This window comes from Fundulus heteroclitus, chromosome 19 (assembly GCF_011125445.2).
Source record: "Fundulus heteroclitus isolate FHET01 chromosome 19, MU-UCD_Fhet_4.1, whole genome shotgun sequence".
NCBI classification, from domain to species: domain Eukaryota; kingdom Metazoa; phylum Chordata; class Actinopteri; order Cyprinodontiformes; family Fundulidae; genus Fundulus; species Fundulus heteroclitus.
Genome location: NC_046379.1, coordinates 19833378 through 19859623, shown reverse-complemented (window position 1 = coordinate 19859623; position 26246 = coordinate 19833378). Strand labels below are relative to the sequence as shown.

The following is a 26246-nucleotide window of genomic DNA, read 5'->3' as shown; positions in this document are numbered from 1 at the left end:
GTTGAAAAGCCCTGTAGCAGACTTAAAGTGTGTGGTTATCAATGTTGATCCAGACTCAGAGTAAAAGCTTATGAATCATGATTTATGTTAAGCTGGTGAGGAGTGATCTTTATCTGATTTCTGAACATGCAGGACCATCCATTAATTATTAGTTTCAAAATAAACTGAGAGATTAACATTTTTTTTTAGATGCACCAATCAGGTCCTCCCTGGTCAATATACTTATTTACGATCTTAGACACAACAGAAAAAAAAAATTGCTTTAATGATGGAGGTGGACGTTTGGATTTCATCCCTATTTATTCATCAAGGCAAATACCTCAAACCTTTTATCTGAGTTTTTGTTTCAGTAAACTAAAATAGGTGCACCAAAGCGTACAGGATATTAGTTGATGCTCTTGTTGACTAAAAATACCCAAAGTTCTTAATTCATAAATGGGGGAAATTTTTTCAGTTTTTTAGCTTTTAACCTACCCTACCGACCACCAGTCAGAGCAGATAACGTCATATTGGCTTAGTCTAATCTCTAGCTAGTTGGTTTGCTCATTTCTAGTTATATTAATTGAGATTAATAAATGTTATGTACTGATTGGACACCTCTTTTGTCATAACTTAATTAAAGAGATTAAAGACTCAAGCCTTTAGTGGCAGTTACTGGTTTCTGGTTTTCTTTCTGGTTTGGTCTGCTAGAAGAAATTCTGAGGACTATAACACATAGAAACTCGATTTCTCTAAACTTTTAGATTCATCAGTAAATATGACCAATACTAAGCACAAATAAAAGAGGTGCAGCAGATGTCTTGATAGTGGTAGTTTTAAATAGAACAAAAATTGGAATAAGATTATCCTCATTAATGCATGCTAGCACATGTCCCTAATCTTTAAACGATTATTATGCTCAAAACAAAATATAAGAACATGATGTTACTTGTGGCATTTATAGATGGAAAATGTTGAAGTTTTCATATTTTAAAGTGGACATATGCTTTTAAATCCTTCCATTTCACATTTAAGTCAATCAGTTGTCGTCGACATAAAGTAGAACTGCATTGCTTTGGTTTGAATTCCTCGTAATTTACCCCACCAGCCTGTCTTTTAAATATCTTTGTAGTATGCGGCGAGAAGGTGTATTGAGTTCTGTTAATTAATATGACCAATAACCGAACATTTTGACTCATATACTTGTAGTTTCGGCATTCTTCTTGGACTACAACATCTCGTTGATGAACAAAAATGGTGGGTTTGCAAAATTGGTAAACGGGAAGTCCATGAACTTGTTTAGCAGCTACGCAGCAAATACTGTGATGTTATTGTTAAAGAAATGTAAGAGGGAATAGAAAAAACTAAACGGCTTTAAAAATATGACCCAAACAGAATCTAAAGATATTTTCACAGTACCTGGAGAGACTACATTCAATTTCCTAGAGACTAAGTACACAACAAAATGTATATAAAGGCTAAACAAAAGCAGACTTTGCATGATATGTCACTTTCTGAGCAGAAAATTGGCCAGTTTACGACACTGGACAATTGATTGATGCACATCACTGGATTGTGTGCTTGTGTGGGGTATTATCTTAGCTATATAGCTTTCTTTCACTGTTTTTGCCTCTAAAAAGAGTTGTGTAGAACAAAGTCCTCCACAAGGGAAGCAATTTTCCTCTCTGGAAAATCTGTCTCCTGAATGGCCTATGCAGTCTTGTTCATTATGTGTGTGCGTTTTGCCCTTAATGTCTCTGCCATGAAACACAACTGCATTGTGCCTGCTGAGTGGCTGACTCAGCAGAGGCATTAGGAAGGAGCTTTGAGTTGCAAAGAAGTGTTTAGGATTGGAAGTAAGAGGGGACATGATGTAATAATTTCCTTATAACCTCCTAACCCGTGTTTGAGAATAATCTATAGGCTTTTTATCTATAGCAAATACAATACAAATAGAAATACAATTTTCTAGAGCAGGGGTTCCCAATGGGAGGTCAGGACATCACGTTTTAGCACATCACGATGCTTATGTGCTAAAAAGATTGAGCATTTCCTGATTTGTAAAACTGATATCAAAGTGTCACTTTATAAGATGCTCCACATTCCGCATTTTAATGCAGGGGAAAAGCCCAAAAAAGCGACTTCACGTTCTAAAACAACCCCAAGAAATTGGAACTGCCGACTCACGGAAGTTGCAAGTGACTTTAGAGAAAAACAAGCCCAAAGTCGCTTATAATGAGCAGACTACACAACAGTGATGTTCACATGAACACCCTTAATGGATTGTATAAAGGTTTAAAGCCACTGAGAAAAAGCCAAATAAATGTCGCCTACCTGCACAGATACTGCAGTCGCTGGTTTCAGGTCTGGACGTTCAGGTGTTGGGTTGGCTCCTTATGGCCGGGGAAATGCAGAGACTACATTTAGGTGTCTTTGGTTAGATTCCACAGTAAAGTCCTCCTGGTTACAAGCTCGTATCCAACACTGACATTTCTCTGCAGCCCTCTATGATTTTGGAAAATCAATGGGGAAAAAAATCTCCCTTCATATTATCACGATCATCAGATCACGGGTCACTCCAGCAGATACCAACGGCTGTGTTTTGTTGTTGCCATATTACATCTGTTGAGGCGATACGCAGGACAGATGTGTTCATTATTTGGCTCAAACGAGTAAACTATTCAAGCATTATTGCTCTGCAAGATGGCCGCGATGCATGCATCTAAATTTAGTAATTTGAGGAATGCCATATTGCCAAAACGAGATCGCCAGTCTCTGGCACTGCTATTTTGGGGGTCACAGGCTGAAATGGTTAGGAACCCCTGCTCTAGAGAATGTGGCCAGGGTTTTTTCCGCCTGTACGGAGCGTAGATTAACAGAGCATTCGCTCTTCCTTAGCTGTTGCTGCACACTGCCTGTCAGCCGGCTTGAGGAAACCTCCTAGAATTTTTTCCCCCCTGGGTTACAGAAAAGTTGACCATTTGGAAATTGCTCTGGGTGCGAAAGATGCAAACAAAACATGGCTCAAAAACTAACGGAGCACCACTCATCACTTTTATCACCTCACATTACCTTACATGTCTGTAAGATAATGTTCTAAAACTGGAGCTGCAGGCTATGAGCACGGAGTCTTTGTGATTGGTGTGTCTCCACTAAAACTGAATATATTACTTTAGCAACGATAGAAATAATTGCTTTCCTGTTTTATATTTAAAAAAGTGATTAGATCATGTTATGGGTTCCAGTTTTAAATGTGTGTTAAACAGCGTGAAGCCGTGGTACTTTTACATGAGTTTATTATACTGTGAGGATATTATAGCGGCCCGTGCTTACTTTAAACGCAGACAGAAACTTCTCTTCAACCCTAAGTGTCAGCTGAATTGAGGTTACAGCGTGTTTCTTCCGTCCATCGATCTTTGTGCACGAGCCGGCCTGTCAGCCTGACGGTTACTTTGAATTTCAATGCTTTTATATACATATGTATGACCGCACATGCATTCTGTGTCGGCTTTGCCGCGTCCCCTTTTGATTAATTTCACTTTGAGGTGAAATTGACTCTACTGCAGGGAAAGCACACACACGCACACAAACACACCGGCGCGCACGACTCCTGACACTGTTGACTGCTGCGGATGTGCACTGCGGGATGTGGTACCCGAGGTATAAGTGCTCCCCCTCTCTACCTCCCCCACCCCCCTCCATCCATCTTCCTCCCGCGGTGTTTGTCAGCGTCTCTTTCTGACGCTCCCGTTTCTTACCTGTGCTTACTCTGTCATCTCGGCGTCTCTCTCTCCGGCTCCTCCGCCGTCTCCCATCAGATAGAAGCTGACAGCTGCCATCAGGCCTATTTCAGGCTCTGGCACACACACACACACACAGACGCGCGCGCTTGTATCCGCCGAGCGCTCTCTCTCTCTCTCGCTCCCTTTTCACACTTTCACTCTTGTTTGTCACCATCCCCCGTCATTTCTCCATCCTTCTGTTAGACTCTGTCTGAACATACCTGCCTGGCAGCGAGCGCGTGTCCAAGTTGGATCTCCGTCTGAAAGCTCCGGCCCTCGGCAGCGGAAGATCTGGAAGAGTACCAAAGCGGGGTTAGGATTCGCTCCCTCTCTGCCTCTTCTTGTCCGCGCTACCTGTCCATCTGCTTGCCTACTCCAGGGACGGGACGGGAGGGGGGGGGGGGGGGGGGGGGGGTTCTCACATTGTGTTTGTGTTTCTCCCCTGAGCGCAAGCCTCTTTGAGCGCGCATCGCTCATTCATTTATAATGAGGTGTCAAGCCTTCCCCATCCCCGTGGCTGCACAAATTCCCTGCTTTTGGCGCGATGCTTCTGTCACTTCCAGCATGTCTCGTGCGTCTACTTGTCCATCTCCTTCTGTCTTCCCGATTTATACGTCTGTCTGCCCGTCTGTTTGCTGTCCCCTCTGTCACGCTTTCAACAAAAACACACAATCCACCTATCAGAGCGCGGCTTTCCTTCTCCGCCGGTTCCCCCAGCCTCTTAATTTAGCCTCACCTGTCAGTCTGTCGGATAATAACCTTTCTGTCCCAGAAATGAATGAAGCATGACATTTTTATTAACTGATTCTGTGATTGCTTCAGGACTTTAAAAGGTTGTCTCAAGGAACCGGCCGGCATGACATTCTCTCTGTTTGATAACTTTAGCAAAAAAGATTAGGTTATCCAACTAAGCTTTGGCAAATCGTGCGTACGTCTACAAGATATACTGTATTTCTTTTATTTTTTTTATATAGAAATCGATTTATTTACTTGGTTATTGTTGTGCCTTTCACTCTTATTGTTAATATTGCATCTGTAGGATTTTAGGTCTTGTAGTTTTGATGGAACCAGGAGCACTTTGTCTTTTTGTATTTTTACTATGTGAATACTATTCAGTGTTTGTTTGTTTTTACATATCTGGCAGAGGCATGGACTTCTTATTCAAAATTACAGTTAGAGTTTTGCTATAAGTATTATTAGGAGACGTAACTAGAAGATGCGCAATATTGAGTTAAGGAGGCAAGCTATACATTTGGGAAAACTTAAAAGTGTGGTTTTACAAATTATGAGGCCTTTTAAAGAATATATTATTAGTATTAGTATTAGTAAGTATTGTAGTTCAGGTTTGACTTGTCCATATGTTGCTGTATTTGTGGCTCTCTAATTCCAGCGTTGTCCTAATGCCAAAAATGCATCTTTTTATATGGTCATGAACCTCCAACACTATTTTGCACAATCTCGGTTCTGAATTAACAATTAAGTTGGTGCAATTAAGTTTTAATAATCTTAAGCAGTTCACATTTTGAACCAGGTGATATGATGCTCTTCAGGTTAGAGCTGGGCGATAAAACAATAGCAATATATCCCCCTACCCCAACATCACTGCCAGGCGAAGCGTTGTTTCTTTAGTTGAAATGCTAGATTTTTGACAACAACAGAACAGTTCAATAAAGTTCCCATCTGGAAAAAGACTCCATAAGCTAACGCGCTAGTTGTTATTATAAAGTCCAGGACTAAAAGGACTAGCTAACATTTGTTTCACTAAGTCACGCAATGACACCACCTACGCTTGGAGGAGAAATATTATATGGTTTTAATATATTAATAAATCTATGTTACACCCCAACACTTATTTATTATTTTTGGTTGTGTTTTTGGCATAGACTTGACCTTGGAAATCTGAACACACCAGCAAGATCATAGAGGGTCAAACTTTCTGGCAGGTTTTGTTTCACACTGATAAACCAGGTTAGAAAAACGTTTTTGATATGATGGTACAAAAATATTTATTTAGAGACGGTTCAGTCGGATCGGCTGATATTGCTCCACCAGAAGTGACGCTGACCAGATGGGGGCGGCGAAGCCAGATGTCAGCTTCAGGAAATAAAAAGTACAGAAAAAGGATCAGAGTTGAGCCTTTTGTTTCCTCCTTTATCTCATTTTCATTCTAAATAGATGGATACACTTTTTTTTTTAGGATGTATAACATTTTATGCATTTATATGTCTTCATCTGACAAGATATAAAAACCCTGCATGCATATACATGATTGACTGGGAAGTAATTGCATATTGTCAGCGTTATTATATTTAAATCGTACCCTTTCATACGGTAATTTTTGCAACTCGTGTTCGGTGTCAAGAAAAGTCCAGTGAACTTGTTTTGGGGTTTTTATTATGAGAAATAGTTTATTTTTTGAGTCAGATATGAGGAATTTGGTGTATTTGTGGATCATAGCTGTAAACAAAGCTGGTTATATAAGTAAGATTGTTCTGAAAAAGAAATGCAAACATGTATGTGGTTAAAAGAAATTTGTGGCAAAATCAATATTCATAGGAATATTCAAAATCATTTTGCTGCTATGGATTGTGCTCCTTTTACCCCCAACTACGCAGTCGGTGGGGAGAAATAACAAATTCCAGGATATGACACAGAAATCTTGGCATTTCTAAAGCTTTTTAAAACCTTTGCATAACTCATAAAGTCGTTTCAAGCTTTGTACAGTCCCCACGAGAAACACTGTGACACCCGTGTGTCGGTGCAAATCCTTATTCACCTTCCCCTCCCCCTTCTCCTCTCTCTTTTCTCTCTTCCATGGCACGCCCCTTCATCCTGGTCAACGTGACCTCCTCTGGCACAGGTAAGAGCTCTATTTTTTTTATTTATCCGAACCCTGTTTGTTTGTGAAAAATCAGTTCAGTGGTCACAGGACTCAAACACGAGCCGCCCGGCTTTGTTAATCAAACACTCTGCTTTCGTCTGTGATTAACAGAGCCACGCATGCTTCCAATCAAAGGTCGGGCGCACACAAGAGCTCCCTTGTGTGTTGATTTACTAAACTTGTTAAACTTTAACTTGACTTTGTAGGTCTGAAGGTTTTATTTGTGCTCCTTTGTGTGTGCGTGGTCTCTCTGTTGGGATGTTCTGGCTATTCCGTGTAGGATTGTAGGATTTCCTTTCCTCCCACTCAGGCTTGCCACGGGACCCTCTAATGTCCATGTAATTTCTTGATAAGTGGGGCCGTTTTGTCGTCTCCAAGTGTGTGCAGGTCTCGTCACCTGCTGGATGTTGTTTTCCCAGAGCCGTCTCTTGTGAGCTCTCTCACCTCTGAAGCGCCACTCCTCCAATTTGCCGTCACTCTGCATTCTCTCCATCCCGTCTTGTTTGCTTTCTTGAGCCTCCCTCGCCCTCCAGTCCCTTATCTTTCCTTTGCAGCTCAGCCTATGCCTGAAACATCACTTGTGCAGACCTGCTGTCATGTTTGTGTGCATATGAAGATTTTAGTGTGTGTGTGTGTGTGTGTGTGTGTGCACATTGTTCTGTGGTGCATTTCATTTCTCAGAAAAAAGGTGTTCTCTGTGTTGTGCTGCTGATGTGTCTGTTTTGTCCATTCCATATATTTGCCTCTGCATCCTTCATTGCCTAAGCTCTTCTCCCTTCTTTCCCTCGATTTTTTTTCGGCTTTGCCATCTGTTGAAAAATCTGTTTCAGGTCGAGCTCTCCTCTGTGATTGTTTACCTGTGCAGATGAAGTCTTCGTGAGGATTTTTTTTTTCTCCTCTTGTCAGATGTAGATATTGAGTATTTCAAGCCAAAAATAACACTGAAAATCATTTGCTTTTTCCCAATCCCATTCTCAAACCGTCCATAATGACTGGGTCAAGGAGGGCCTTTTCTCACACACTTCCCCACCAAAACCTCCTCCTGCAATCTACTGAGCAATAAAATCCACAGTTGAGACAGAATATCTTTTTCTCTTTTTTAAATAAGTTACTAAACTTATTTTTCAGCTTAATAAACACCAATACCTAAGTACCAATGGCTCACTCTTATCCATGTAGACATTGTTGATGGGGAAAGAAAACTTTTTTCAGTCTATTGTTGCGTTCATACCAAAAAGCCATCCAATGCCTCAACTTGGGTCACTTATAATCTGCGGCGTGTCTGAATTCACCAGATAATTCACAGGCGTTTTAAATTTGGTGAGATTCACCACCTACTTCGGGACCGCTGACGAGGGTCGCTTTCAAGCGCTATTTACGTCTGACCCGAGCCCAGTTTGACAACCTGCTGACCGGCATCGGTGCCCGCTTCTACCGCCAGGACACCAACAGGCGCTGAAGAGCACTTGTCCATATGTCTCAGGTTAGTGGGCTTCACTCAGGAGGCTTGAAGTTAACATTTATCAGTGATAACAAGAAGTAAAAATATTATTTTTCGGAAAATCCCCCACTACTTCACACAGCGGACTCCCTCTGATTGGTTGACGCCACGCATCCAGCTGCAAAAGTTCAGATTTTCCAACTCTTGCACTGCAAAAACTGAATTCAAAATAAGTAAAAATTTCTTGAAATTAGTGTATTTGTCCTTAATTTGAGCGGGTAAATAAGATGATATGCCAATGGAATGAGTATTTTTACACCTAATTTAAGATAATTAGGTAAACTACACTTGAAATAAGATGATGGAGATGAGTTGATCCTATTTTAAGTGCAAAAATCTTATTCCATTGGCAGATCATGTAAACTTGCTGCTCAAGTCAAGGACAAATACACTAATTTCAAGAAAACTTTACTTATTTTTAGTCGTGTTTTTGCAGTGTGCATCGGCCGCTGTAGAGGCGCTTAACGCGCGTCTAGCCAAACGGACGGCACAAAACGTGCGGAAAGCTTCAAATCGCGCAGCGCAAGATGTGTCTCAAAGCCCCTTGAGGCGTGTCCACCCTAGACGGCATGTATACCCGATGCCCGTCACGCTCAAAAACCTCTGATCTGAACGCAGTATTGCTGAAGTGTTACAAAATTTAGTTAAAGGAAGCAAAAAAAGGTTACTAGGCTTCTAGAACTGAGGCCATTTAAAACAGTAGCTTGTTTCCATGCACAACAAGGCAAGCTGAATGTCCCACAGCAAAAGCTGCTGTCTTATCTGCTTAAAGAGTCCGACTTGAACAGGAAAAAGGAAATGTCACATTTAAGGTAAGGGTCCACTAACGCTATAGAGACGCCATGCGGGGAAAATCAGTGGATCAAACTCCACCGTGATGGAGGAGTGAATCATCCGGTGTCGTATTGCTTTGCCATCTGTGCATCTAAAATGAAGCGGATCGTTGGGAGTTTATCGAGACAAGCATCACATCGGCCAGAGATCCACAACCTTAGTTTAGATCTATTAGGGTTGCAGGATTTCAAAAAAACATGAGGTAATGTTTGTGGATGACGTAGTGATGGTTTGACTCGCTATCAATTAGTACCTGACTCTGCCATTTAAATGTCTTTCTGATTTAGGCTTCCTGTAATGACAGAGGCCAGAGCGTAGGTAGCATCACATCAGTAAAATATCTGAGATTTATTGCAATCCCTGAAGTTCAGGGAAAATGCGATGGCGATAAAGGAGCCCTAATATCAATTATCAGTTAAGCTGTCTGTCACTGATCTTTAATTTTAATTTTTATTGTTATTTTTTAAATGAAACAGTTTCTTCTTTTAGCCCTGCTTCCTACCTACTGTATAGTCATAGGGAAAATAGGATAAAAGGATGACCCAGATTTGGGGGAGAATGAATGAGAAGGAACAGAGGGAATGCCAAAAGACGATACAAGGAAGACAAAAAAAAAAAAAAAGGAAGAAAAAGCAGGACTGAGAGAAAGGGAGGAGGTGGGATGGTTGGCGAGACATTTTCTGGCTGCACCTGTTTTTCAGACACATTCCCCAAGTCTGCCTTACCTTCCCGGTTCTCTTCCTTCTTTTTCCGCACAGCACAGATGGGGGGGGGGAATAGGACGGGGACGGAAAAGAACGTGTCATTTAGACAGGAAGCAGGAGAGGTGCCCGGTGCGCGCTTGTTTGTCTGCTCGCACGCGCACGAGAGAGAGAGAGAGAGAGAGAGAGAGAGAAAGAGAGAGAGAGTGTGAGTGTTTGAAGAGAGCTTCTCAAACAGCATTATTAACTCTTCTGGGTTTTCAGATGGGTCGCCTCCTATTCTCTGACAATGCACACACACACACACACACACACACACACACACACAGTCACCCTCACTAACAAAAAGCTGCACGGAGCACACTGACAGCTCCCCAGGCTCCTTTCCTGGAAATGTGAGACAGGAGAGTGGCGGAGCATGCTGGGATAGCTGAGGACCTGGACGTTCATCTCTGGGACCACCCAGCTCAGTTAATACTTAATGTCCCAGCATACACACACACACACACACACACAGACACACACACACAGACACACACGCAGACATACAGATGCTGTTTGAGAAGCTGCAGAGTAATAAACACGCACCCCATACACAAAGCCGCGTATGCATGCTGACACACACGTGCAGGAGAAGAAAAAAAAAGAAAAAACACACAGAGTGAATAAAATATTCAGGCATCCATGAAATAATGATGAGCACTGATGGAATGAAACTAGCTAATTTAACTGCGACCCTTTCTTTTCCCCTTTTGTTAGAGAACGGCGGCATGCGCGCACACCTTCAACGAATTAAGTGCAACTGGAGATCAGAAGTGACAGCTTATGAGTACCGGAGGGAGAGTTTCCAAACCACAGTGTGTGTGTGTGTGTGTGTTTCGGGTTGTTTTTTTTTTTTTTTCCCATCAGAGATGAGGCACACTGTTTGCATCGGAGCGTGCATGGACATGCTCGCATATCACAGGGAGAGCGCTTGGGTTTTTACAGTGGCTTGATTGCAAGCACACACACCCACTGAGTGTGAAAGTAGGGCAGCGTTCCTGTTTGCCTCCGTGCAACAGCTAGTGAGTGGGAAGTTCAGCGGGATTGCTGTAAAGATTAATAATACTGGCTGCCGTTTGTAGCATTGAGATAGAAGTTTGGTAATCAGTTAATTAAATCAGCTAATTAAATCAGTGTTTGGAGGCGTGTGTGTTTTCCACATTTTGCTTTTCTGAATGGGAGCAAACATACGGGGGGGGAGGGAGGCGGGGAGGGGAATACGAGGGACCGCTGGAAGACGGAGCGGGACTCTGCAGATGTGTTTACGAAGCGTTCCTGTGTGGTCATGAGTGTCTGTGTCAGCCGTGTGTGTGTGTGTGTGTTTTCAAACAGCATTATTAGCTCATCTGGATTGGCTTCTCCTTTGTGTGTTTAACGTCGACTGTTTCCAACAGCAACAGCCTCGCATTCCCCAAGGGCGAACTGCAAGCGTGCGTGTTTTCCACTGATGTCAGCGTTCGGACAAAGCGCGGCCTTACCCTGCAAGTGGCTGCGCTGCGATTGCTTATGCCGGAAAAAGATTCGGCACCGACACGGCGATCTGGCACTGACTTTTCTCTTCGCTGTAAGACGTAAGGGGTGAAATGCAGCGCCTTGCAAAAGTATTCCCACCCTTCTGACTTGTCTCATACTACGTCCACAAACTAAATTGGGGTTGTATGTCATAAATTAACACAGTGTAGCGCATAATTTTGTATAGCGGCATATTTTTATTCAGCCCCCTTTATGCTGATGCCTGTCATTTATTTTCTTTGTGTTTTTTTTTTTTTTCTGGTGTTGCATTGGGGAACGAGAAGCATCATGAAGGCCGTCGAATAAACCAAATAAAAATAATAAATTAGAGAAAAAAATATTCCAAACTTTAGACATCTTAGAAAACGTGGTTCTGTCCATCGATTTAAAAAAACTGGAAAGGCTACGGCACATGTCCTATGCCAACAAGGCATGGCTGCACACCTAAGCTGACATTAACCAGAAGATTAATCAGAGACGCGGCTAAGAGGGCCGACGATAAATCGGGAGGAGCGGCACAGGTCCAGAGTTTAACTGAAGTAACGTGTTCCCCAAATCTGGCTTTTATAGGAGAGTAAGGAGAGAGTCTTTGTTGAAAGAGAGTTCAGAACCCATGTATGGGCCACTGCAAACATGAAGCAGAACGTGTTCTAAGACGAGACCCAAAATTGAACATGCAACACTTGTATGGTGATAAACTGTGCATCGCCCTTTAGTGGCAGCATCATGCTGTGGGGAAAAACAGAAAGTTGGGTTGTTGGGAAGATAGATGGAGCAAGATACAAGACAATCAAAGAAGAAAACCTGGATGGAGATCAATGGCCTAGTCAAAGCCTAGTCAGGGCTGACCTTCCCTACATCCAGACCTTGTGCATGTCTGGGGTCAGGAAAAGGGCAGCTAATATCTCTGCAGACCCCACACATCCTGGACACAAACAGTTTACATCTTTACGTTCAGGGCGGCAGTACAATTTACAAAAAACCAGCCCCCACAGAGACGGCTTCTTCCCCGAGGCGTTCTTTCTAATGGGCTCATATAGTTGCTCTGCATATTTGCTGGAATTCAACCACATCTTTCTCATTTGTAAAAACACTGTATATAAACTTATTTACACCCAATTCTTATTCTAAATTTCCTTTTTAATTATATTAAAAATGTCTTCATTGGAACCGAAGTCAAACTCCTTGTTTGCGGGCACCAACAAAGCTGATTCAGATTTTATTTTCTACCTCACAGTTGTGCTCCAGTTTCTTTTAACTGCATAAAATCTGAAATAACTACATTCAAGTTTGTGGCAGTGTTTTTTTTTTTTTTTTTTTTTTTTTTGCAGCCTCTTATTGCCGACATCACATCTAGCCCTGAAGGCTTTCTACTTTTCTGCAGTGCCTTTAAACTCCGGCACATTAAAGCTAAGCTAGCAGAGTTGTATCAGCAATACTACTCGCTCTGACTCGGGGCTGTTTGGAGCGGTAACATCTTTGGAAGTCGCAGAGAGCGAAGGTTCAAAGCAAAATTACACATCAGCGCGCTGCAGTGAGGCGTTTGTCAGAGCATGCGCACGTCTGTTGATACGCGACTTTGGAGCTGATTTTTTTTTTTTTTTATACAAGCGCAGGCTTCTGCATGCGACATCAATCACGCCTCATCCCGTGACGCTCTGGAAGTGACGGATCCCCCACCGCTCGGCAGATTGGCACTACAGATCTCTGCTGGCGTCGCCTTTTAATCTGTCCCCACCGCGCCTCGCCCTAATCCCTCTCCCGCCGACCTGCGCTGACAGGTGGAGGTTCCGACGGGGGTGCCCTTGACCTCCGCTGCACGGCGGGTTTGCGTAGGACTGGATCAGGCTTGATCAGACCTGACTCACACTGCCAGCGTGTGTCTGTGAGCTGCCGTCAGCTGCAGCTCTTTTTGTTAACCTTTTGCTTTTTTCAGCAGGCGGAGAAATCGTTCTCTCCTCTGTTTAGATTTGCAAACCTTTCCAGCTACGTGCAGTGTTAAGAAAAAGTATTTGCCTCCTTGCATTTAAAGGTTTCAGATCATCAAAGACAAACATAACTCGAGTAGGTGTTAAATGCGGTGATTTAATATAAGTAAAAACTAAATTAGACCCTTTGTGACGAAGTAATTGTCCTCTAAACCCAATAAGTGGCTGGTTCAACTTCAGCGGCAACAACTACAACCAAACGGTTTTGACAGCTGACAGTGAATCCTTTACGTCACCTTGGTGGAGTTTTGGCGCGCTCTCCTTTGCATGATTGTTTCTGTTCAGGTCATACCAAAGCATTTCAATTTGATTCGAGCCACAGTCCAGTTCTGCTATATGCCTGATTTGTTTTGAGCCACTCGTAGGTTGACTTGCTGGCTTGCTTTCGATCCCTTTCCTCCTGCATGACGTATAGCTAAAGAGTTACCTCTTTATCAGATTCTCTGATAAAGAGGTAACTTCTGTGTTAGTTTATCTCTATAATCCACAGAATATTCTTCCAAAATTTCTCTGGGTTCATGAATTTTTTTAGCACATGTGAGATGGGCCTTTGTGTTCTTTTTGGTAAAGCAGAGTTTTCTCCTTGGGATTCTTTCATGGAGGCCATTTTTGCCCAGTCACGTTCTTATTTTTAAATCCTAAATTCTGACCTTAAACGAGGCAGGTGAGCAAGGCATGTCTTTAGTTTTACTGGGTTCTGCTGTCCATTTTTGGATGGGTCGTTTGTGCGCTCTTTGGGTAATTTTGGTAGAGCGGCAGCTCCTTTAAAGGTTCACCACTGTTTGATGTTTTCCCGATTTGTGAACAATGGCTCCAACTTTGGTGGGATACAGTCTCAAAGCTGTAGAAATGGTTTTGGAACCCCATCCAGACTAAAATTGCTTCACATCTATCCTTGAATGGCTTTAGATCAGGACATGTTGTCCTGCTTTGTGAGATCTTAAGGCCTATTTGTTCTATATTATTATTATGTATTATATTATTATTATTATAAGTTCTATTATATATTTGTTTTCTGTATTGAAATAGATTATCTTTTATCCCTTAAGTGAAATAATAAAAAAAAACTGCATCTTTTTACTTTATCTTTGTCCAATATTAACATTAGTTTGCTACATTTAAGGGTGAAAAAAGGCTAAAGCTGAAGATACAAGGCGGGAAAGCGCTTTTCTCACTGCTCTGTAATATTTGAAAATATTTCAATATCCTCTCCAGAAAGGCTGTATCTTCTGTAAGTGGCACTCTCCAGCGGCCTTTTGGATTTATTTTATTTTTTTTCTGGCTACCTTACAAGTCAAATAAGAGCTTCCGGCACAACGGTTTGCAAGATCTCGTTATGTTATGTTTTTTTCCAGGACTCCTTCCTGGCAGAGAAGTCTTCCTGTCATTGTCAGTCAATTGGCGATAAGCAGAGTAACATAATGCAGCCGCCATCTGAAGATCCTCTGCCCAGGCACAGCGAAATAACAATGGCACGGCAGCACGGGCTAAATCAAATCAGGGAACCCTGTTTACGCTCAGCGCGTATAGCAGAGAGAAGTCTGCAGAAGCTTGGTTTTTGTACTTTCTGATTGTGAATGGCAGCTAATGGTTCCTCCTGGACGTAGAGGAACATGGCACATCTTCCTTTTTATACAGATTTTCTTTAGGTGCCACCAGAGTAGCATAGAAGCAGAAGTTGGGGGCGGTGGATTGGCTAAACGTCAGCATACTGTTTATCATTGCTCTGGAGATTAGATAAATCTTTGAGGTTGTGTTTATGCTGTCAGGTCCACTTATGTTGAGTGGACGCTTTTGTTTCTCGTTGACTGGCAACAGAAGGGACAAACGGGGGAAAAAAAATGAAATAGGTTTCTATTGTACAAAAAAGCAATTTATTTTTTTATGGTTTGCCCAACATGACGTCTGATCAAGTCGCGCCGCTCCAAACAACGGACGACAGAGCTCCAAAAGGAACGTCTGATTTTGTTTTCCAAACATGTGAGAGGACCGTTTCAGGGTGGGACAAAGCCGAAAGAAATAAACACCGCAGAGTTACAACATCGTGGACTTTTCCCTCCGTTACATCAAACAAAAAAACGGCAACTCCCATCATCTCCTTTACCCTTTAGAACCCACTGTTTATTTACCAGCAGGCGTAAGCTGAGTGTTAAAGGCTGAGAAAAGGACAATAGTCACAATCCACAGGAACTGAATCGAATGTTTAACGTGAGCTCAAAGCGAGGGATCTCAGACAAAGTAAACAAGTAGATTGGCGCAGAAAACTCAAAGCGCTGTGGTTCTACACGTTTTCATCCCTTCGCCTTTGTGTACATCTGCAGTTTTGCTCATTCTGTAGTTTGAATTTTCCATGGATCGAACAGCAGTCTGCCACATTCGGTCATTCACACTCGTAAACACGCATACATTCCTATACCAATATGCAGGTTGGCAGGCAACCTGTGGTTTAGCGCCTTGCCCAGGGGCACATCAACATGTGACAGAAGGAACTTTTGGATTGCGAGACTTTATGAAGAATGGTCTAAAAATGAAAGATCGTCCAGTGAGCAGCAGTTGTGTGGACCAAAACACCTTTGCTGGGGTCAGAGGAGAATAGACGGACGGGTTCATTATGGTGGAGAGACCACAGCAACTCAAATAACCAGTCTTTACAAGCAGGGCATGCAGGATACCTTCTTTGAATGTCCAACATGTTGAACCTTGAAGCAGCAGAGGACCAGGCCAGGTGTCCCTCCAATCAGCTAAGAACAGGAAACTGTGGCTACACACAGGATCACCAGATCAGTCTTGGTCTAAGCTACAATCTTCCAATGGGAGAATCTTTTGGGCTGGTGGTGTCATACTGTGGGGGGACGTGTACTTTGTACATATTGGTACCAATTAGGTATGGTTTAAACACCATAGCCTACTGCCGGAGTATTGTTGCTGATGGTGTACTAATCTTCTGGTAGCTTTTTCCATCATAAATATGCCAGGTCACAAAGCTAAAATCATCTCTACCCTGTTCTTGAGCATGACGATGAGTTCACCGTACTCCAGCAGCCTCCACAGTCACCAGATCTCAATCCAACTGAGCACATTTGAGATGTGGTAGAGCTGGAGATTCACACCATGGATGTCCAGCTGACAAATCTGCAGCAAATACAGGAACCAGTCAGGTCGACGTAGGCCAGAATTTCTGCAAGATGTTTCTTTCCCTATGCTGAATCTGTACCACGAAGAATTAGGCAGTTCTGCAAACATAAGGGGGTTCAATCCAGTTCTTGGCAAACTGTATCCAGGAAATGACCGGTGAGTGTTTTATATAGCTCTATACATGGGTCTAATTTACTTCTTTTTTTTTTTTTTTTGGTACAAAGTTGAAGTAGAGGGGACCAGTTAACAGAAAGCCAATGCGCTCCAGTTGTGAAATCATTTGTCCCCACTCAGAGTACAGGGTAAAGTGTCCGTATTAAGTTGGAATGCCTTGTATTTATTGCCCGTTTTTAAATAGGTTTACTTAATGCACTAGTTTGCAAAAAGAAATGTTTTGCAAGTAAGAAGAAGAATATGAATTTCAACTTCATTGAAGGTGGACACAATCCAGTGGAGAATTAAAACTTTAGCCCCAAGCAAGAAGTTATATGGTTGAGGTGTCCTTTCAGACCCTGCAGACACCAGTAGCTATCACACTCATCACAAAATATCTACCTTCAGGCTTTTGACCGTACCTGGCAGCCACGGAGACAGAGAGGCTGTTACCCCTGGAGACCTGTGAATACCATAATAATCACTTAATGGCTGCTGGTGGATTGCTTCGGGGTAGTTTGGAGCTTTTTAAACGTCTCCTGCAGGGAAGATTGATATTGCGGCCATCCAGCGGAGACAAGCGAGTCTAAATTCTCCGACTGAATGTCTGATGCCGAAGCCGAGGTGTCCTTGCAGCTCATTGATCAATAGAGATTTGAGTGTTCCTCCAGTCTGCCTGTTGATTGAATTAAGGTTGCATTTTCATCCCTGGGCGTCCCTTTGTCCTGATATTTAGACATAGAATAGCTGAAGTGGGGAAAATGGATTTCAAACGCTCTGATACAAACTGGGACGCTCTTATCTGTTACAGCCTCTTTGTGTCAGCCTTATAAAATTTTTGATTTGTCTTGCTTTCATCTAGACTCTCCCCCTTTGGCCTCCTTTTTTCCTCCTGAGCCAGTTAAAACAGTGCCCTGAACTCTGCATACAACGGAAATTGGTCAATTTTAGGAAAACGTCCTAAAATCTCTTAACTGTCATCACTAAAGCCCGCCAAGAGTCCTGAAGAAGCTTTACATTAAAATCATTCATCTATTTTTCAAGCTTGTCCCTTCCCTCCCCCCAACAGACTCGTTTTGGTCTATAACAGTTTTGGGAAAATCAATTTATCACTCGGAGATAAACCTGGGCATTTATCTGGTATGAAGACCATGACAAGCTTTCTTATTGATCATTGGGGAATCCCATATCTTTATCTTCAAAGCTTTTTTTAAGACCTAACATCCTCTAGCTTATCTATACTACGCCAAAGTACATAATGTATGTTAGTCTTTCTGTTAACTGTTCGCACCATGAGTCGAATTCCTATTTTTACTCTCATCACGTGTGAAACCCATCTTTTTAAAAGCAGGGCTGCACTGAGAACTTCATTAGTGACCAGAATCTGATGATTTTCACTTTGACTGGTCCTGACCGAGCTGTGGAGTCTCTGATAATTTCCCGTATGCAGTTTAATTGGTTAGGTCGCGGCGATAAAAGGGACTCGCTAAGGCGCCGTTCATTCAAGGTACGCCGCTGCCGGTGAGGATCAAGGACCGCTGTTTAAAACTAGCGATGCTAATAATGCTCACTGAAAATATGAGATGCTAAAGCCTGCCTAAAATGTTATCTCCAAATCATGTTGTCTTTGTTTGCGTTTTAAAGGCATAGTGTGTCGTTTTCCACTCACACACTTGGTACCATCTCACCTTTGCTCCTTATAAAACGACCACTTACAAGAAGAAGGAGAAGAAGGGAAAAGAAACTTACGCAGATGATTGTATATGAGAAATTGGAATTGGTCTGCATGACGACGTGTTACGAAACCCTGAGATGGGAAACTGGAGCTTTGTTAACTAAGTCTGTTTGGTTATTATTGAAGATGTTTGTTCATCCTTGCGGGCTAGGTATAAATGACATTTTACTTTAGAGAAAAACTCTTGCACATCAATGGAAACCAAACCAGATCAAATGATCAAGCGCGGCAGAAATGCACTTCTCTGGGACCTTGCTTTTGCAGCAGCTGTTTCCTCCATCTAAAATGTTAGATCTGGAAACCTGATGTCTCCTTTTGCCAAATGTCATTTAATCAAGCTCTAAGATAACGCTGCATTCGGTGATTATAAGTCGTTTGATATTTGATATGACTTGTCTCGCGTGAACAGCTTGATGTTGCGCAGATGTGTCCGACTTCAACTCCCCTGTTTCCTCCCTGGTGTTTTCTTTCCTCTGCTGCCAAGTGTTGATTGAACATGGGGAGGAGAATGGGATGGAAATGTACTGCGGAGTTGTAATTCTCTTCATCTAATGGGCCAGCAGTGGAATCGGAGAAATGTGAAAAGGATTAAAGCGGGGATAAATGCGCAAGAGACAGGAGAGGCCTGGAGATTACAATGCGAGCTTTGTTTTCCCTCGCGATCGAGCCGGGGTTTCTGCAAGGATCCATTATTCTTGCTTTGATGCCGGTGTCTCAGTGAAAAGTAGTTGGCGCTGATGCATTGTTTCAACAGCAAAAAGGGATATCACTGCAGTGCTATTCAGCATAATTTGGCCTACCCCCTCCTTCGCTGCAAACCCACCGGCCCCAACTCAACGCGTCGTTCTGATGCTGCACAATTACCCGCGGTGCTAAATCAGAGCTGGACGGTTGCGGCTAAATATGGGCCCTGGTTCCCACCGTCACCTTATCAAACGTGAAGTGGAAAGCGGGGCAGAAAGCGCAGCGGAATGCCCCCGATAAACACAGCGGTTACCCAGGAACGACGATTGTACAGGGCACCGTTTGTCACTTATATGGGCTGGTTGTCAAGGAGCGGATTGTCAGACACCAAGGAAGTCAGGATCAATTAAGAAGGTCTGTGATTAGAAAACAAGTCCAGAGCTGCTGCTGTGTCGGGTTAGCGGCGCGCCGTCCGAGCCCTCCAATCCTCAGCTGTTCCTGCATGTGTTTGCAAGCGGTCGGATGCATCGGCCTGTCAAGAGTGTGACGGATATTCCTGGCCCCCGATGCTTGCAACACAATTTCGCACCGCACCTCTCGGCACAGCTGTTCGCCCCCGTGCGCGCCCGAACATACACCCGGCCACACACGCAATGTTCAGCGCTCTGCGCGCATCCGAGCTCCAGCTGTTTCAGCAGTTAGTGGGACATGGTGGATGCCTCTATTAGAGAGTTGCAAATCCCTGCAGAGGAAGAGAGAAGAGATGAAGTGAGCGACGGTTGAGGAATGAACAATGACCCCGGTGCTGCTGGGAGGGCGGGGAGGGGATGGCGCTCTGGCTCTGGCCCGTCTCACGGCAGTCATTCTGGACGTTTCTGGATCAGACTCTAAAGGCGGGGAGGGAGAGGTGCAGGCGGCAGGGTCGTGTGGGGGTTTCGGGGAGGGGTCTTGGAACGGGTGATTAATGTCCGTGGAATTTTCCAAGAATGTCGGATGGGGCTTTTTAGAGGCGGCCTCTTCAGCGAGGGCAGATGTTGCCCCAGGGGAAATCACAGGATCATCATTCCTTCCCTGCTTACCTATTTCCCTTCAACACACACACACACACACACACACACAAGCACACAAGCACACAAACTCACATTCCAAAGGAGCAGCTTCGCCTTTGGGACCATCAAGGGGGTGGAAGTTAAAGGGAATTGAACCCTCAGCTGGGGTGCATGGTTACCTTCAACCTTTGCAGATGGTTTTATTTACTTTTTACTAAGATTTATGTTTGCAGGTTTGAAGCTTCTGCCAGCTGCTGGTTGAGCTTTTCAGCGGGGCTTCATATCAAAGTACACAGTTGGTCAATTAGTCGATTAGAGGAGGATCTCAGTTATCCATAGTTTCCCTAGTTTTCCACTGCAAAAGCGTTCATTTCCCTTTGCCTTTTTTATGTTTTGTCACGTTGCAAACCGCAAACCTACAGCATATGTGTTTAATTGGATTTAGTGTGATAGAACATCACAAAGTAGTTGGAAGTAGATGGAAAATGGTGCATGGTTTTCACATATTTGTCATCACCTGAGTTGATACTTCATAGAATAATTTCCAGCTCCATTTTCCATCAACCCAAAAAGAGTTTAATCCAATCATATAAAGAAAAGAAAAGTCTGTAATGACTTTAAACCAAGATGGTCGTCCCCCTGACCCGACAGACCCAGGACGCCAAAGCATTGTCCCCCATAAGAAGCCAGGGGATCCATGGTAACTCTGGAGGTGCTGCAGAGATCCACAGCTCAGGTGGGAGAATCTGTCAGTTGTGCAATCCACAAATGTGACTTTATGGCGTCGTTGCAAGCAGAAAGCCATTGATTAAAGGAATCCATAAGAAGCCCGATTAGCCAAGTAGATCAAAGGTGGGGGAAGGTGCTCTGGTCAGATCAAACCAAGTTGGAATGTATGGCCTGCATGCAAAACACTAAAAACTCACCCTGATCATTACTTTAAACGCCCTCCCCGTAGTGACGCAAGGCGCTGGCTGCATCGTGCTGTTGATTTCTCTTAGAAGGGATAAAGGAGCTGCTCAGGGATGATGGGAAGATGTGCTGGAGCTAAATACTGGCCAGTATTTGAAGACAATCTGTTATATGCTGCAAAACACTTGAGGCCTTGAGTGGTCAAACACTTTCAATCTCAACCCTAGCGTACAGCCAATATAACTGGGAATCTGTGTCAAGACTGGAAAACTGAAGCTCAGAGATGCTTCTATATATCCAGGCTGACTGAGATTGAGCTATCGTGCCAAAAGGGGGAAAAAAAAAACTCTGTAACCTGTGCAACGTTGGTAGACATACTCCAAGGGAATTGCAGCTGGAACTGCAGGGAAAGGTGGTTTTATAACGTAATAACCGAGTGGAGCTGAGTACCAATGAACACCGTGCTTTTTACATTTAGCTTGGCCAAGGAGTGATGAAAACCGTGCGTCATTTTCCTTCTGCTACAGACTTGTGCAGCACCGCTGTGTTGGTTTTTCTAACAAGCTGCTTTGATGTTTGTGGATGCAAAAATGAGAAAAGGGGTGTGAATACTTTTGTAAGCCACTCTGACTCATTCGGCCTATGTCTGACTCATCCAACACAATTTTTCTCCGCTCCATCCTATCACCGCTTCACCAATGACGGGACCGAGCAGCACAGCCTCCCTCTCCAAAGCATTGTGAAGGTAGAATGGCTCCACCGTGGAGATAGCCAGCACGCTGGAGGCTAGATTAAGCAGACTCTTCTCAGATTGATGATGCTTCCCAGGGTGCGCGGGTTAGGCTGAGCTTTTTTTTCAGCGTTCCGTGATGTTTCTTGCTTCGCCGGGATGAACCGGTGTGGGCGGATTTACGGATGATAGGTGGTGGGAAGACCGGAAATAAGCCACAGTGAGCTTTCAGCGCGGTGACCCAGTGTGGGAGGCGCGCATGCAGGCTGTGATAAGGGCCAGACTGCAAACCGTTTCCTCCAGATTCCTCTGAATGCTAATCAGGAGGCACAGAAGATTGGCCAGTTTGTCTTCTGAGCGTCTGCCACTAACCCCCCCCCCCCCCCCCCCCCCCCCCACCCCGCATCTCTCGTTTTCCCCTCGTCTCTTCTTTTTCTTCTTTTCTTCCCGTCCTTGCAGACTGAGCAGAGAGAGTCGTTACAAAGCTTTGCGGATTTAGCATGAAAATGAGAAAGGCACTTGGCTCTTCGGCATAGACGTGTTTCCATGTGTGTGCTGAGTGCTCTGTTGATTCACCGTATGGAAAAGGCTCACTGGCATTGCATATTCTTCTTGTAGCACACGGTCTCCTGTAGATTTATCCCCAGCGAACGGTGTCCTAACCAGCGCATGGAGTCTCACTGTGACCCCCCCGACACACAGCCTAGCCTTCTCCCAGTTGCACCCCCTGCCACAGCATCTGATCCGAGGATTTGTTCGGGATTCTCTCGGATTCCTCCCCTCCCTTAGTCGTTGTGCTTGTGTGCTCGTCTGTGTGTCTCTCGTGTCTGGGCACATGAATATAATTACATATCACCCTCCACCCACACAGCCTTTGATTTATTCCAAGGAGACAAAATCTTGTATTGTTAGTATTTCAGAGGGTAGGATGTGTTGCCACACATTCACATACACTGATACTACCATTACCCCCCCCCCTCCCCTGTAGGCATTTCATTGACAAATATCCAGTTTGAAGCTCAGAACTGAACCGTTGGAGTCCAGTGGCCACACACAATAAAACTTAATTTATATAGCACCAATTCAAAACAGATGTCATCTCAAGCCGCTTTACAAAGTCAAATTCAATCAAACCATCCAGACTGATTGGTCAAAAGGTTTCCTCTCTAAATAAACCCAGTAGATTGCATCAAGTCTTAAGAAGCAGCATTCACTCCTCCTGAAAGAGCGTAGAGCCACAGTGGACAGTCGTCTGCATTGTCCATGGCTTTGCAGCAATCCCTCATACTGAGCGTGCATGAAGCGACAGTGGAGAGGAAAACTCCCCTTTAACAGGAAGGAAAAACCTCCAGCAGAACCAGAACCAGGCTCAGTGTGAACGGCCACGACTTTCAACACTGGTCTCATCTGAGCAGATCACCTTCTTCCTCGTCTCAGCTGTGTCGCCTACACGGCTTGTTGTTGCAAACTGCAAACAGGACTTCTTTTGGCTTACTTGCAATGACAGCTTACTTCTTGTCAGACTTATGGATTGGCAATAGTGCTCTTTTTACAAATACGTCTGTATTTTTAAGATTTGAGTATGTTAGGAAACAGTGGGTAGTCTGCTGTGGAGCCAGTTTTTCTTCTTTAGGTATTGTAGTGTTTAAAAGAAAGGAATTGACTGTGTCCGTTAATACGCCCACCTGAGCTGTCGATTTCCTGCAGATCCTCCAGAGCTATTACAGCCCTCTTGAATGCCACTTTAATGAATCCTCTTCTCGCCCTTTGTACAGCCATGTCTTGGGAGTTTTGTGGTCGCAGTTGTGCCGCACTCTCTCTGTCTCCCGACAACGAATGGATCAGTGTTGTAAGAGATGTTGATGCTCCTGGGATGTTGTTTTATAACCTAACCCAGCTCTGAGCTTCTCCAGAACTTCCTCCCTGCCATGTCTGCTATGTCCCTTGGTCTTTTTGAGGCTGTTTGTTCACCAATGTTCTCCACCAAACCACTGAGACCTTCACAGAACTATACCGACAAGAGGTTACACATTTTATTCACTACTTAGGCTCTATTTATCAGTTGTTTTTACTGGGTTTTATTTATCCAGTATCGGGGTGAAAGATGCTCAATATAAATGTGTCACACTCTTGAGATTTTTATCCTTCAACTTCATTGAAACAGTATTTTATATTGCTCTATCAAATCAGATGTCTGTAAAACACATGGGATTTTATGGTTGTAATGTGACAAATGAAAACGTTAAAGGAGCATACTATGTATGTACCGTATTTACATCTGCTTTGGCTGCTCTGTTTGGAAGTAATGCTTTCTTTGACCCTTGTCCTGCATTTATTTTTAAATGGTTGGGAAACTCTGGTATTTTTCCATGTTATTTGTCTTCCATGGCCAGAAAAAAAGGGGAGGGACATAAAATTCCCCTTATGTTTTTACATGTTACTGCTGGGTTGTTGTTGTTTTAAGGCAAAACGGAGTGACTGCTTGCCAAATTTAACCAGAGATTGTGTAAAAAAAAAAAGAAAAAAAATTAAAAGCTGACACATCTGAAATTAATTTATTGTAAGAATATTCCAAATGCAGCACAGGTGTTCAGGTTTGTACTTTTTCCTACTTAATGCATCAGGATGAATTCTTTGGTTGGATGTCTCATAGTTGGTGACAGCATAAAGAGTCAGTGAAGCTCGAACACATACTCGTGATTAACCTCTGCCTCGTATTAAATGTCGGGGTGTTGATGCTGGTGAGTTTTCATCCTGCTTGGTTGACTAGAAGCATTGCCAGACCGACAGCTGCTCCAACTTCGCACCCCCCCCCCCCCCCCCCCCCCCCCCCCAACACACACACATGTTTTTCCAAGATTGGAAACTCGGGGGAGCGCCTGCCTGGGTCTAACGCACACCCGCACGCACACATGGTGAAAATGCATGTACTCTAATCACACAGCAAAGGGGGGGTGGGAGCCGAAGAGCTGGAGAGGCTAGATGTCAAGGGCCTTATAATAGAAGGATGCTCTCTTAAGCCGCTTCACATCAGAGTCCAGAAAATCAAACTGTCATATCAATGAGCAGCTCAGCACCCTTGAAAATCCCCCCCGCCCTTGTCTTCTTCCCTTCTCTTCTTCACATTCCCTCCTATCCCTCCGCAGACTTTTCCCATGCCATTCTCAGAAAGCAGGTTTGGAGTTTTGGAGTCGGCCGTGGCAAGCTTTTCAATTATTCCCGGTGTCATTTGTAACAGCTTCACACCGAGAGTTTAGGAAAACCTGCCCAAGCGGTGCTGTGCCGTAGTCCTGCTTAACGGGGATCTAATTCAATTTTATAGCTGACCAAACGTCGGCGTCCCTTTGCTAAGAGCTTGCTCACTCCATATGCAAATACAGGATTTTTTTCCCCACTTTCCTTTTCTAAGTTCCCCTAAAAGATTGTCATCATCCGGGTGTTCCTTCCAAAATGTGGATTTTGTGCAGAATTAACAGCATTTTTTTGGGTCCTCCAAACACGGTCAATATGTAGCCAACAGATGGTGCGGGCTCCTCCTCCTTTCTTATTTTCTCAGCGCCGTCATTTTTTTTTTCTTCTCTTCACTAGTCGGTAACAATTTGCGGCTCAGTAAATGGTAGCTAGATGTTTCTCTTGTTTGTTCTGCTGTCTTTGTAGCCTGAAATCATGTCTGTCACGCTGGCCTTAATCTCAGGGGTCAGCGGCTGCCAGTTGATTGAGTCCAGGATGCAAGTGTAAATGTGTGATCATCACAGGTGTAAGGAATAAAAGAAGCTATCAAAATCTTATAGGTATAAAATGTCACCTGAATGTGCATTAAATTGGTTTAGGCCGTCAGTCAGTTATTAATTTTAATTTAACTTTATTCACAGTCTTTGCAAGAGTTAGAACACAAAGGAAACAGACCTTTCAATATCATTAAAGCTTATTCTTAGGTATCAGATTGTGTCGTGCATAAACTGAAATGTAAACATACAGATGCTCTCATTTATGTATTTTTTTCATTCCCTGATGCTGATTTGATTCATTGGGGAATTCCTACTAATTCCCAATCTGATACAATATTAAAGATGAGAATCGGGGCCATTTTTAGACATGATTCTGTCCCAACTTGAGTTCCTACAGGACAGGATAAAATTGTACATTTTATTTTATTAGCCATATCGCCCAGCCTTAGCGTGACTATATGACTCAGACATGTGGCTAACTAGGCTAGAGAAAGCTATTTTACCTTCATGCAATATCTGTTAAACCGGGCATAGCTTTGACATTCATTTAAAAAATTATCTGACTTGACACAACTAGCTCTGCCTTCAATTAACTTGATAACAAACTTTTGTTTCGGTGCTGCTGGCGGTGTTTTAATGCAGCTGTGCGAGGCTCTGTTAGCTGTTAACTCTCGGTTTTGATAGGACTTGTTGATAATTTCACTTATCAGCGCAGTTCCAGTTATGCATACGGCATAAGCATAAAAACAACACTCACAATATATTGAATCACAATTGTAACAACGTTGCTTTGTGGCATTCCAGTGGACTGCTTGGATGCAATTAATATTTGGCAGGAGTTACATGAATATTGTTAGACTCTCTATGGATATTAATAATACTTTTGGCCAGTATGATGGA

At 43.4% G+C, this 26246-nt stretch overlaps 1 protein-coding gene and 1 long non-coding RNA gene across 2 annotated transcripts in view; one reads left to right on the top strand and one right to left on the bottom strand.

Moving 5' to 3' along the window:
- Positions 1-3845, bottom strand: part of LOC118567069 — a 37498-nt gene extending 33653 nt beyond the window's left edge. The window contains exon 1 of the long non-coding RNA XR_004933455.1: positions 3738-3845. This is a non-coding gene — a long non-coding RNA (uncharacterized LOC118567069). The remainder of the gene's footprint in view (positions 1-3737) is intronic.
- The window catches only part of hs6st1a (heparan sulfate 6-O-sulfotransferase 1a), a 78370-nt gene that overhangs the window by 24522 nt on the left and 27602 nt on the right, over positions 1-26246 (top strand). The gene's annotated exons all lie outside the window — the stretch shown is intronic.